The following is a 10,700-nucleotide window of genomic DNA, read 5'->3' on the forward strand; positions in this document are numbered from 1 at the left end:
TCTGCTGAAAATAGTGACCAAGCAGTAAACTCTCAACCCATATGAGAAAAGAGTAAGGTAGCTCAGGATTAGAATAAATGGAGCATCCTTATTGGGAAGACAAGGTTTGTATATACCTAGTCATTAAGGCTTTTATTCAAAATCAGTTGAGGCTTTGGACAACATGCAACAACATGCTTCTAGGGACGCTTAACTAGTTAATATAAAGTATGAGAACCAAACCTATCCTAAGTATAGTTAAAAAAGAATGAGACAAAAATATTATTGGAGATTTTAAGATTGTGAAAAGAGAAAAACCAAAAAAAATAAGTAATAAAAAAAATGAACCGAACCCGAAATGGACTGAACGCTCGGTTCATTTCGGTTCCTAAAAAAATATTTTTGGATTTTTGGAAAACAGCTTTACAAAAGGGAAAAACCAATACAGAATAAGTAATAATAATAAATCAAAAAAATAATTTTGAACCGAACCCGAAATGGACCGAACGCTCGGTTCATTTCGGTTCCTAAAAAAATATTTTTGGATTTTTGGAAAACAACTTTACAAAAGTGTACAACCATAGATAACACCTTTTTGAGATTGAGCGAAAATATGTGTTATGGGACCGAACCCGAAATAGACCGAACGTTCGGTTCATTTCGGTTCCCATGTTAACCGAACCCGAAATAGACCGAACGTTCGGTTCATTTCGGTTCATTTCGCTCCTTACTTTTAACTTTGGGATGAGTCTTTGGTACCGATTCGGATTCCATCATTCCCAGACCATGAATGATTTTATTGAAACTGGCTTTAGGTAGGGCTTTGGTGAAGAGATCTTCCAGTTGATCGGTGGTTCGAACAAAGTGAATTTCGACATTTCCATCCTCCACATGATCCTTAATGAAGTGATACCTTAGTGCTATATGCTTGGTCTTATAATGTTGCACTGGGTTATGACAGATCCTAATTACACTTTCTGAATCGCAATATAGTGGGATCTTTTTCATGTTAAGTCCATAATCCCTGAGCTGGCTTTGGATCCATATGACTTGAGATGTGCAGGAGGCGACTGTGATGTACTCTGCTTCGGCTGTAGAAAGGGAAACGCAGGTTTGCTTCTTTGACTGCCAGCTGACCAATTTCCCATCAAGGAATTGGCAACCCCCTGTGGTGCTTTTCCTGTCTAAACCACATCCTCCAAGGTCTGCTTCAGAGAAGGCTTGAACGAAGAAGCCTGAGTTGGATGGATACCATAGACCGAGAGAGGTAGTTCGCTTCAGATACTTGAGTATATTCTTCACTGCAAGCATATGAGGTTCTCGTGGGTTCGCCTGAAACCTAGCACAATAACATACGGAAAACATGATGTCAGGCTTGCTAGCAGTAAGATACATTAATGACCCAATCATCTGGCGGTATAGCGTAATGTCAACTGCTGGTTTCTCCAGTGAAGGGGTGAGTTTGGTTCCGAATGCCATTGGAACCTTGACCTTTGAATCTCCCATCATACCAAATTTGGCAAAAAGAGTTTTGGTGTATGCTTCCTGGTTGATAAAGATGCCTTCGGGTCCCTGTCTAATATTTAATCCAAGAAAAAAGTTAATCGAACCCATGGAGCTCATTTCAAATTTAGTCTCCATCAACTTTCTGAATTCAGCTGTTAAGCTGGGATTCGTTGAGCCAAAGATGATATCATCGACGTAAATTTGTACAATCATAAGGTGGTTACCTTCCTTTTTACAAAAGAAGGTTGGGTCAACCGAACCTTGTTTGAATTTAGACATCGTTAAAAACTTTGTTAGCGTTTCATACCAGGCCCTAGGAGCTTGTTTCAGACCATAAACCGCCTTGTCCAGAATATAGCAGTGATTTGGGAACTTCTCATTGACGAAGCCAGGAGGTTGCTCCACGTAGACTGTTTCTTCGAGTTCTCCATTCAGAAAAGCGCATTTGACATCCATTTGGTAGACCTCGATGTTTTTGTGTGCTGTATAGGCAAGAAAAATACGAACAAATTCCAGCCTTGCAACTGGAGCGAAAGTCTCTTCATAGTCAATTCCTTCCTCCTGACAGTATCCTTTCACTACCAGATGTGCTTTGTTTCGAATCACATTCCCTTCCTTGTCCATTTTGTTCCTGAATACCTATTTGAGACCAACAACTGATGCATTTTGAGGAGTTGGAATGAGGCGCCAAACTTTGTTCCTTTCGAATTTGTTCAGTTCGTCTTGCATAGCTTGAACCCAATCGGAGTTATCGAGAGCAGTGTTAACTGTCTTGGGTTCAACTTTTGAAACGAAGGAATTAAACATACAAAATTCTACTTTGGAAAATAGGGATGTTTGTTTAGCCTTAAGTTGTGATCGGGTCAGAACATTTTCAGAAACATCACCTACAACTTGAGATACCGGATGATTTCTGGTCCATTTGATGAGAGGAGGGTAATTTGGATCATAGGAAGGATCCAATTCAGCATTTACCATCTCTTCTGGTTCGGATTGACTTTCATCGTCATAAAGCATATTGGCATTCTCCCCCTCGAATGATGAGCCTTCTGCAACAGTCGGACTTTCGGGTATAGTGAAGAGTTCGGGTGCTCCGGTGCCTTCGGATGCTGTGGAGTGATCAGATGCTACAGTACCTTCGGTTGCTCCAGTACTTGGTGTTGTGGAGCCTTCGGGTGCTACAGTACCTTCGGGTCCTGTTGTGCCTTCTGGTGTTGTGGAACGTTCGGGTGCTACAGTACCTTCGGGTGCTACAGTACCTTCGGGTCCTGTTGTGCCTACTGGTGTTGTGGAACGTTCGGGTGCTACAGTACCTTCGGGTGCTACAGTACCTTCGGGTGCTGCAATATCGACATGCTCCCCCTCGACTGAAGCGCTGGAACTAGGCACTCCTTCATTCATTCGCCTTGTTGCATCTTCTACTAGTTGCTTCAGATGATCCATCTTGTTGTTTGCTGCGCTGGCTGCCGAGTTAATAGCCTTCTCTGGTTCATCAAATAACTCAACAAAATTCTCAAAGAGATTTGCAATTGATGTTGTGACTTGACCTGTTTGAGGAAAGATTTCACCAGTTGCGTCTACGTTTGCTGTTGACTTTTTGACATAGCTATCATCAAAGGTCATGTAATACGTCTCTTCTATTTTCCTTGAACGTTTGTTTAATACCCTGTATGCTTTAGAAGTGAGAGAATATCCCAGAAAAATCCCTTCATCGGCTTTGACATCAAATTTGTTGCGATGCTCTTTAGAATTGAAGATGAAGCACCGGGAACCGAACACATGGAAGAATTTAACATTCGGCTTCTTGTTGTTGATGATCTCATAAGGAGTGAGCGTGAATCGCTTATTGAGATATGACCTGTTCTGTGTAAAACAAGCTGCAGATATAGCATCAGCCCAAAAATACAAAGGTAAAGAAGCAAAACTTAGTATGGTTCGAGCTACTTCACACAAGGATCGGTTCCACCTCTCGACTATACCGTTTTGTTGAGGTGAGTAGGGAACTGAGAAGTTGTGACTAGTTCCTCTTTCTGCCAGGAATTCTCCAAATTCTTTATTTTTGAACTCCAGGCGATTGTCACTCCTGATGTTCCGAACGACTTTCTTCAGTTGTACTTCCACCTGCTTGATGAACATCTTTAGCTTGTGAGTCGCTTCAGATTTAAGCTTGAGAAAGAACACCCATGTAAAACGCGAAAAGTCATCAACAATAACAAGAATGTACTTGCTACCACCGATACTTTCAATTGATGATGGACCACATAAGTCAATGTGAAGTAACTCTAGTGGTTCAACAACTTTTGTGTTTATGATTGATGGATGACTTTGACGACTCTGCTTTCCCATTTCACATGCCACACACAAATGTTCTCTATCGTACTTGAGCAATGGAAGACCACGAACATGACCTCCAGTGACAAGTTTGTTGATATCCTTAAAGTTGAGATGAGAAAGCCTTCGGTGCCACAGCTAGCTTTCGTCAGATTGTGCTTTTGATAACAAGCAGATTGCTGGATTCCCTTTGATTGGTTTGAGATTTAGGGGAAACATTTCACCTTTGCGCTCTGATTTGAGAATAACTTTGTTCGTTTGCTTCTCAATAATTTCCGAACCCTCATCATCGAACGAGACCATGAGACCAGTACCTCCAACAAGCTGAGATACACTGATGAGATTATGTTGTAGTCCTTCTACATATGCAAACTTCCTGATCGTGAAATCACCGTTTGTAATCATTCCATAGCCTTTTATGGTTCCGAAGGAGTTGTTCCCGAACTTGACATTTCCACCGTTTGAAAGAGATCTGAATTCCCTTAGCTCTTCCTTCCTTCCTGTCATGTGACGTGAGCAGCCACTGTCGATATACCATTCTTCGTCGAACTGCTCGTCACTGATAACCTGCACAAATTAAACAGATTTAGGAACCCAAAGTTTCTTGGGTCCACGTGAGCCTTTCACAGGAATAGGAGTAGTAAGAGAGATGTCAACAAAATATGTTCTTTTTATTAATGTTGTCTCATCTTTCTTTTTGATGGTGAAAACCTTAATCTTAGTGGGATTTGATGCTTTTGGTTTGGTCTCGGATTTAACTGACGAAACCTTTGATTTCCCTTTCAGGTCAGTTGAAGATTTAGGTTTTTGAGTTCGAGCAGAATTGGATTTAGAATGGGGTGGAGAAGAAGAAGAATGATTGGAAGAATTAGAAGAGTTAGAATGAGAGAATTTAGACTGAGATGATTTCTTGACTTGATATTCTAGGTGACTCTTTCGGTTTTGATTATCAGTGGGACCGAACCTAGAATTTTGGTCTCTTTTGCTCTCGGAACCGAACTCCTGCTTTCGGTTGATACTTTTCTCTGAACCGAACTTCTGCTTTCGGTTGATGCTGTTCTCAGAACCGAACTTCTGCTTTCGGTTGTTATTTCTCTCTTGAGATCCAACACTATTTTTCTCTGACTTTAAATTTCTGTCACGATATGAGAAATAGGCATTTTGAGATTGGCAAAACTGTTTTCTTTCAGATAGATTCTTCTTGTATCTCTGATTCCTTTCTCGTTTTTGATTTCTCATCTGTTTCGGCTGATGATGGATGTTCGCCTTTTGTTTTTGACTGGTGTCAACAGGTCCACTTTGAACCGATGATGATTCACTTGAATCTGCTTTTTCTTTAGGAACATCTTTTGTACCACTAGTACTCGGTATGTCAAAGTTATCAGGCTTGTTCAGTGGCTCAGGAATATATCTTCCTTTTGTCTTCCAGGATGTTTGCTCTGATAGACCAACAGTTTCATCAGCATTGTTGATAGGAGCAGACCAGAAGAACTCATCACAACCATCAGCATTGTCTTCGTTTACAATGGCTGTGAGTTCGGCTGTCTGATGTTTGGTTACACCTGTGACCTTATACACCTGATTTGGTGTTGTCCTTACCTTTTGGTAAACAACTGCTTTTTCTTCAAGTTTCGGGGACTTTTGTTGGGACAAGCGAGCAAACTCCACATAATTTTTTGAGATGAGATTTTTGTGGATTTCGGGTTCGCTCTTGACAAACTCAGAACAGTCAACTTCATCCTCTACAAAAATTTCACTCATGTCATTATCCTCATTAAGCTTAGATGCATTTTCAACATCAATTTTATTTTCTAAGCTCAAATTCGCATTCAATGAGTCAAATTTTTGTATGGTTTCGGTCCTTAGATTTAGTTTGTCATTTTCATCCAAAAGGTTTTTCAGCATGTCCTTGTGGTCTTTGGACTTAATGAAAGATTCAATTTTGTCTAGACCATACATATACGTCGGATTAACATCCTCAGACGAAACCACACTTTCACAATTGTATGCTTCAGCGTCAATTTCATCCTCCTTAAACTCAAGGAAAGGCAAAATCATACGTTGAATTTTCTGCCCTATTTCATAATTCAAATGGAGTTGAGTAATATTATTGTAAAGACGCTTAGCAATCAAACAAAAAACATTTCGCTGTTTCAAAAGTTTCAAATTATCTCTTTGCAAATAAATGTTTTCATCCTTGGTTTAATTAACTCCGACTCCTTCAGTTCGATCCACATCCTCTGTTCCTCACTCTTCGAAGACACCCTGCTTATTTGGTCAGTTAGGTTAGAATTGGTGACTCGAGTTTGAGTTAAGCTGTTGTCTAGATGAGAAAATCTTGAATTAACATTTTTTAATTCTTTTTCATATGAGCATTGTGGGACTTTAAATGAAACAAAAACGGATTGTACCTTCTTGATCAGTTCATCAAGCTCGTTGAATTGCACACTGAGCGGTTTTGTTGTAAAGCACATGTCCTGTTGCTCCTTCGTGTCTTTGTTCCCACCATCCGTGTTGTATCCCCTCATCTGAGATACATCGGACACCATCAAGCATCTTCTACTGCTATCCTTCTCTTTCACAACAAAAGCTTTTCCATGAGAAGGCCTCCTTACTTCATCATCCTCGGAGTCGGTTGACCAGACCTCCACTCCTCCGAATTCATCATTTGCTATCAAACCCTGTACAATTAAAGCATTCATAGACGGGTTAGCAGTAGATTTCTTCTTCTTAATCTCATCCAACTTTTTCAACAACAACGCTTCTTCATCTTTTTCCTCGTCCTTTTTCTGCCATTTTCTTGAGGACACAATCTTTAACAAAGTGATTCTTTCCTCCACAGTAATAGCAGCTCACTCTCGAATCTCCTTCAACTTTTGGTTCCTTCTTTGATTCTTCTGCTTTCGGTTCGTCTTTGACCTTTTCAGAGCTATAACTTCCCTGCCAATTGCGGTTCTTATTGGTAGGAAATCTTTTCTTGATGAACCTCTTGGGGTTTGATACCATCATAGCATAGTCTTCAGAAGTAAGATCATAGTCTTCTATGTTGAGGTCTTCATCTTCCATCACCGCTTTACTTTTGGATAGTAAGGCCAAGGAATCCAGGCTTGAAACTACATTTTTCTCCTGTAGTACGATCTTTTCTTGAGATTTCAGAATGCCCACCAGTTTTGCTAGAGAATAAGATTTGAATTGCTCATGCGCTTTAACTGTGGACACTACAGCTCTCCACTCAGATCTGAGGCCGTTCAAAAACGTGACTTTCTGCTCAATTAACTTCCTTTCAATATCATGTTTAATCATCTTGCTAAGAAGACGATTGAAGCGATTGAACGTTTGAGTCACAGTTTCTTCGACTCCCTGCTTGAATTCACCAAACTCGGATAAGAGTAAGGTTTGAATGGAGTGTTCAAGATCTTCGTCCGTAGAATACAATTCGTGAAGCCTGTCCCATATTTCTTTGGCAGTAGTGCATGAAATCACCAGCCTGAAAGTGTCAGATTGAAGAGCGAATCTGATTAATCTCAATGCTTTAATATTGCACTGAAATTTATCTTTTTCGTCTTGGGCAACATCTTTAACATCTTTCAAAAGATCATTATACTCCTTTTGAGTTTTAATAATCCTTGAGGTTGCAGAATGAGCAAAGGGTCCCGATACGATTGCTTCCCAGATGAGGTATCCATTGTCCTCAGATCCTATAACATAATCTTCAAAGTGATTTGCCCAGACTTCATAATCTTGGGTGTAAAGGATGGGAATCTTCGTTGTTGATCCAATGCTGTTCGAAATATTAATGGGATTAGATGGCGACTCGTCCATGCTTGATCGAATAACCTGCTTGAAAGATCAGACTTGTAATATATAATATTAGGGCAAAACGAACAAGTAATGAGATACGTCAATTATGGGGTGACGGCTCAATAAATATTGAGAATTTGGTTTCCATGTTTGACCTTGAAGGTCCTTCAAACTTCCGCTTCTCTCCTACCTTATCTTTTTCTAGACCCTTTTCTCTTATCTGGGCCTCTACGTTCTTAGCTGCCCTAACAACTGTTTTCAAGGTAGTTGCCATTTTGACAATTGGGCCAAAGTCTGTGGGTAATCCGTTAGCAAACTTATCAATCTTGGAGAATTTAGTAGGCACCAAGTAGGGGAATAGCTTCATCCTCTCGGTGAATGCAGTGGCATACTCATCAACACTCATCTTCCCTTTTTTCAGGTTATGAAACTCGTTGTTTAGGTCTATCAGATCTATCTCCGAGCAGTACTGCATTTTCAACTGTTCCAAGAACTCTTCCCATGACATCCTTAAGGCTTCTCCTCGTGGCATCGTATCTGCCAATAGCTTCCACCAGCTCAAGACTCCAGTTTTTAGTTGTCTTACAGAGAAGATGGTTTTCTGTTTCTCGCTACAGTCGCAGCTCTCAAACACCATCTCCATCTCGGAGATCCAATCCATAATCTCAACTGGCTTCGGGCTTCCTGAGAGACTTGGTGGTTTCGCACCCAGGAAATTCTTGTACATTCGCCCTTCCTTGTCGTTTCTCCCCTCCTGGCCTTCCCTTCGTTCGCCTTGAGTACCCACTTGACTCGCTTGGCAGCTGTAGTTCCCTTCCTCAGATTGTTCGGGAATTGGCTTGGTTGGCTCAATATGTATGGTAGGTTCATCCCTATTTTTGTGGAACATCTGTCTCATTTCTTCCCTTTGTTCAGCTAGCATAGCCCGAATCATGGCTTGAACTCCAGCCATGGTGACTGACTCAGGTGCAACTTCTTCTACAATAGGTATTTGCTGAACCACTGGGGGTTGAGGGGGTTGGTTCCTATTTCCATTTGCGTTTACGTTTCCACTACGGGTCCTTGCCATCTTGATCTATACACCGAATAAGGTGAATCTAGATCTTTATTTAGGATTGGCGTTTAAATCATCCTTATCACTCCGAAACGTTTATATGCTAGTTCTAATATCGTATTCGTACATTTAGAATCCTAAACACATAAGGTTTCTAGATCCGATCGACAACAGACCATAGATCCGATCAAACTATAGAATAACAAATCATTTAGCACATAAAAGCAATTTAGGCATCATTCCTAAATTAAGCTAGTGCTCACACCTCACAATCATCACTTAGCATTCTATGTTTAAGTCTAGAAATAAATCCATATTCCTAGTTCGCTTAAACTAATGCTCTGATACCAACTGTGACATCCCCATTTTCACGGCCAGAAAAGACCAATTTTGTTTATGTTTTATAAAAATCAGAGTTCTTCTTTTAATAAAAATGTTGCAGAAGTCGTTCCCAGAAAAACACGATAAATTCGTTATTAAAACATTTTCAAAGAAATGTATTTTATTCATTTTAAAACATTTGGGATGTCATCATCAATACAGGAACATAAGCATAAATAGAACTTACATTTATTTACACTAGTGATCTACATCTCTTTAATCTCTTAGTGTAATGTGACTTCATATCAACACCTGTGATATAAATAAACTGAGTGGGTTAGGTTGAGAAACCTGGTGAGTACATAGGGTTTTCAACCCACAATAATATAATTATTATGTTTAAACAATCAAACAATCAACCCAATTACCCATCCCCATTATCTTCTTTACTCTTAAGGATTTATCCTAAGAGTCATCTATTCTGCATTCGTTTATTCTGAAGTCCCTTACTTCCAGGGTTATAGGACTGGAACTAAATCCATAGCTGCCAATGTTCGTTCATAAAGCACTAATTCCATAGCTGATATAGTTTATTCATCGGGTACTAAATCCATAGCTACCAGTGTTTATCTAATAGGTACTAAGTCCATAGCTACCAATTCCTATCAGGTACCAAGTCCATAGCTACCAGTATTTGTCCAATAGGCACTAAGTCCATAGCTGCCAATGTTTAATCACATCATCTTTTATCTCTCATCATTCATCTACCCATGTCATACCCAACATATTCGTATATATAAAATACGTATACAGTTTAAATCATTTAAAACATGTATAAAAATCTTTCACCAGCATAGACAGCACGTATTCAGAAAATATGCACATATAACACGTAATTTATATTAAAATACTTCATATCTATGTGTAAGATCAAAGTAACTATGCACTCACTTGAAAAGGTGGTGATTCCGAACTCAAACAACGCTTCACTTCTTGAAAAAAAATAATTTCCTTCGACGAAACCTAGTATTATTACCACTAGAGTTTAGTCTATTATTCACCGAGACTAATTAATAGTCTAGCTATTATTAATATTATATAACCGTTAAATAATACTTATATAACCTATAATAATAGCCCAATTACTTATGATATGTTCTTAATAACGTTAATATAATTAAATAAAACATATATTAAAAATAGCGTAGGCGTAGCTCACTTACATCGGGTTTTATAGAAAACCAGGGTTTGCTTGGAGCAGCATTCCCATGCGGAAAAGCTCTTCTTCTCGGAGCCGTCGAGCACTCAGGGGCTTCCGCCTTGTGCTAGGAAGGTTCCCTAGGCTTTTCGGGGGGTTTCGGGGCTAGAGAGAGGTTCTAGAGAGAGAGAGAGAGTAAAGAGAAGAAAGAATGAGAAAGGTGTGAAGAAGATGATGGTGGGAGAGGTTCTATTTATAGGGTGAAAATGGATGAACTTGGTGCCACATGTCATCATCTAGTGGCAAGACTTGGGGAGAAAGCAATGGCCAAGATTGTGCCACATAACCCACTTTCGCATAGTACACTTTCGACTTCTAAATTTCATAACTTTCACATACGACCTATGTTTTTGAGGTTCTTTATATCCACGCGTAGGTAAAAATAATATCTACAACTTTCATTTTGACTCCGTCGGCTAATTCTCGATAGATCTTAAATTTAACAATACG

This window comes from Lactuca saligna, chromosome 2, assembly GCF_052625555.1.
Source record: "Lactuca saligna cultivar CGN05327 chromosome 2, ASM5262555v1, whole genome shotgun sequence".
NCBI lineage: Eukaryota > Viridiplantae > Streptophyta > Magnoliopsida > Asterales > Asteraceae > Lactuca > Lactuca saligna.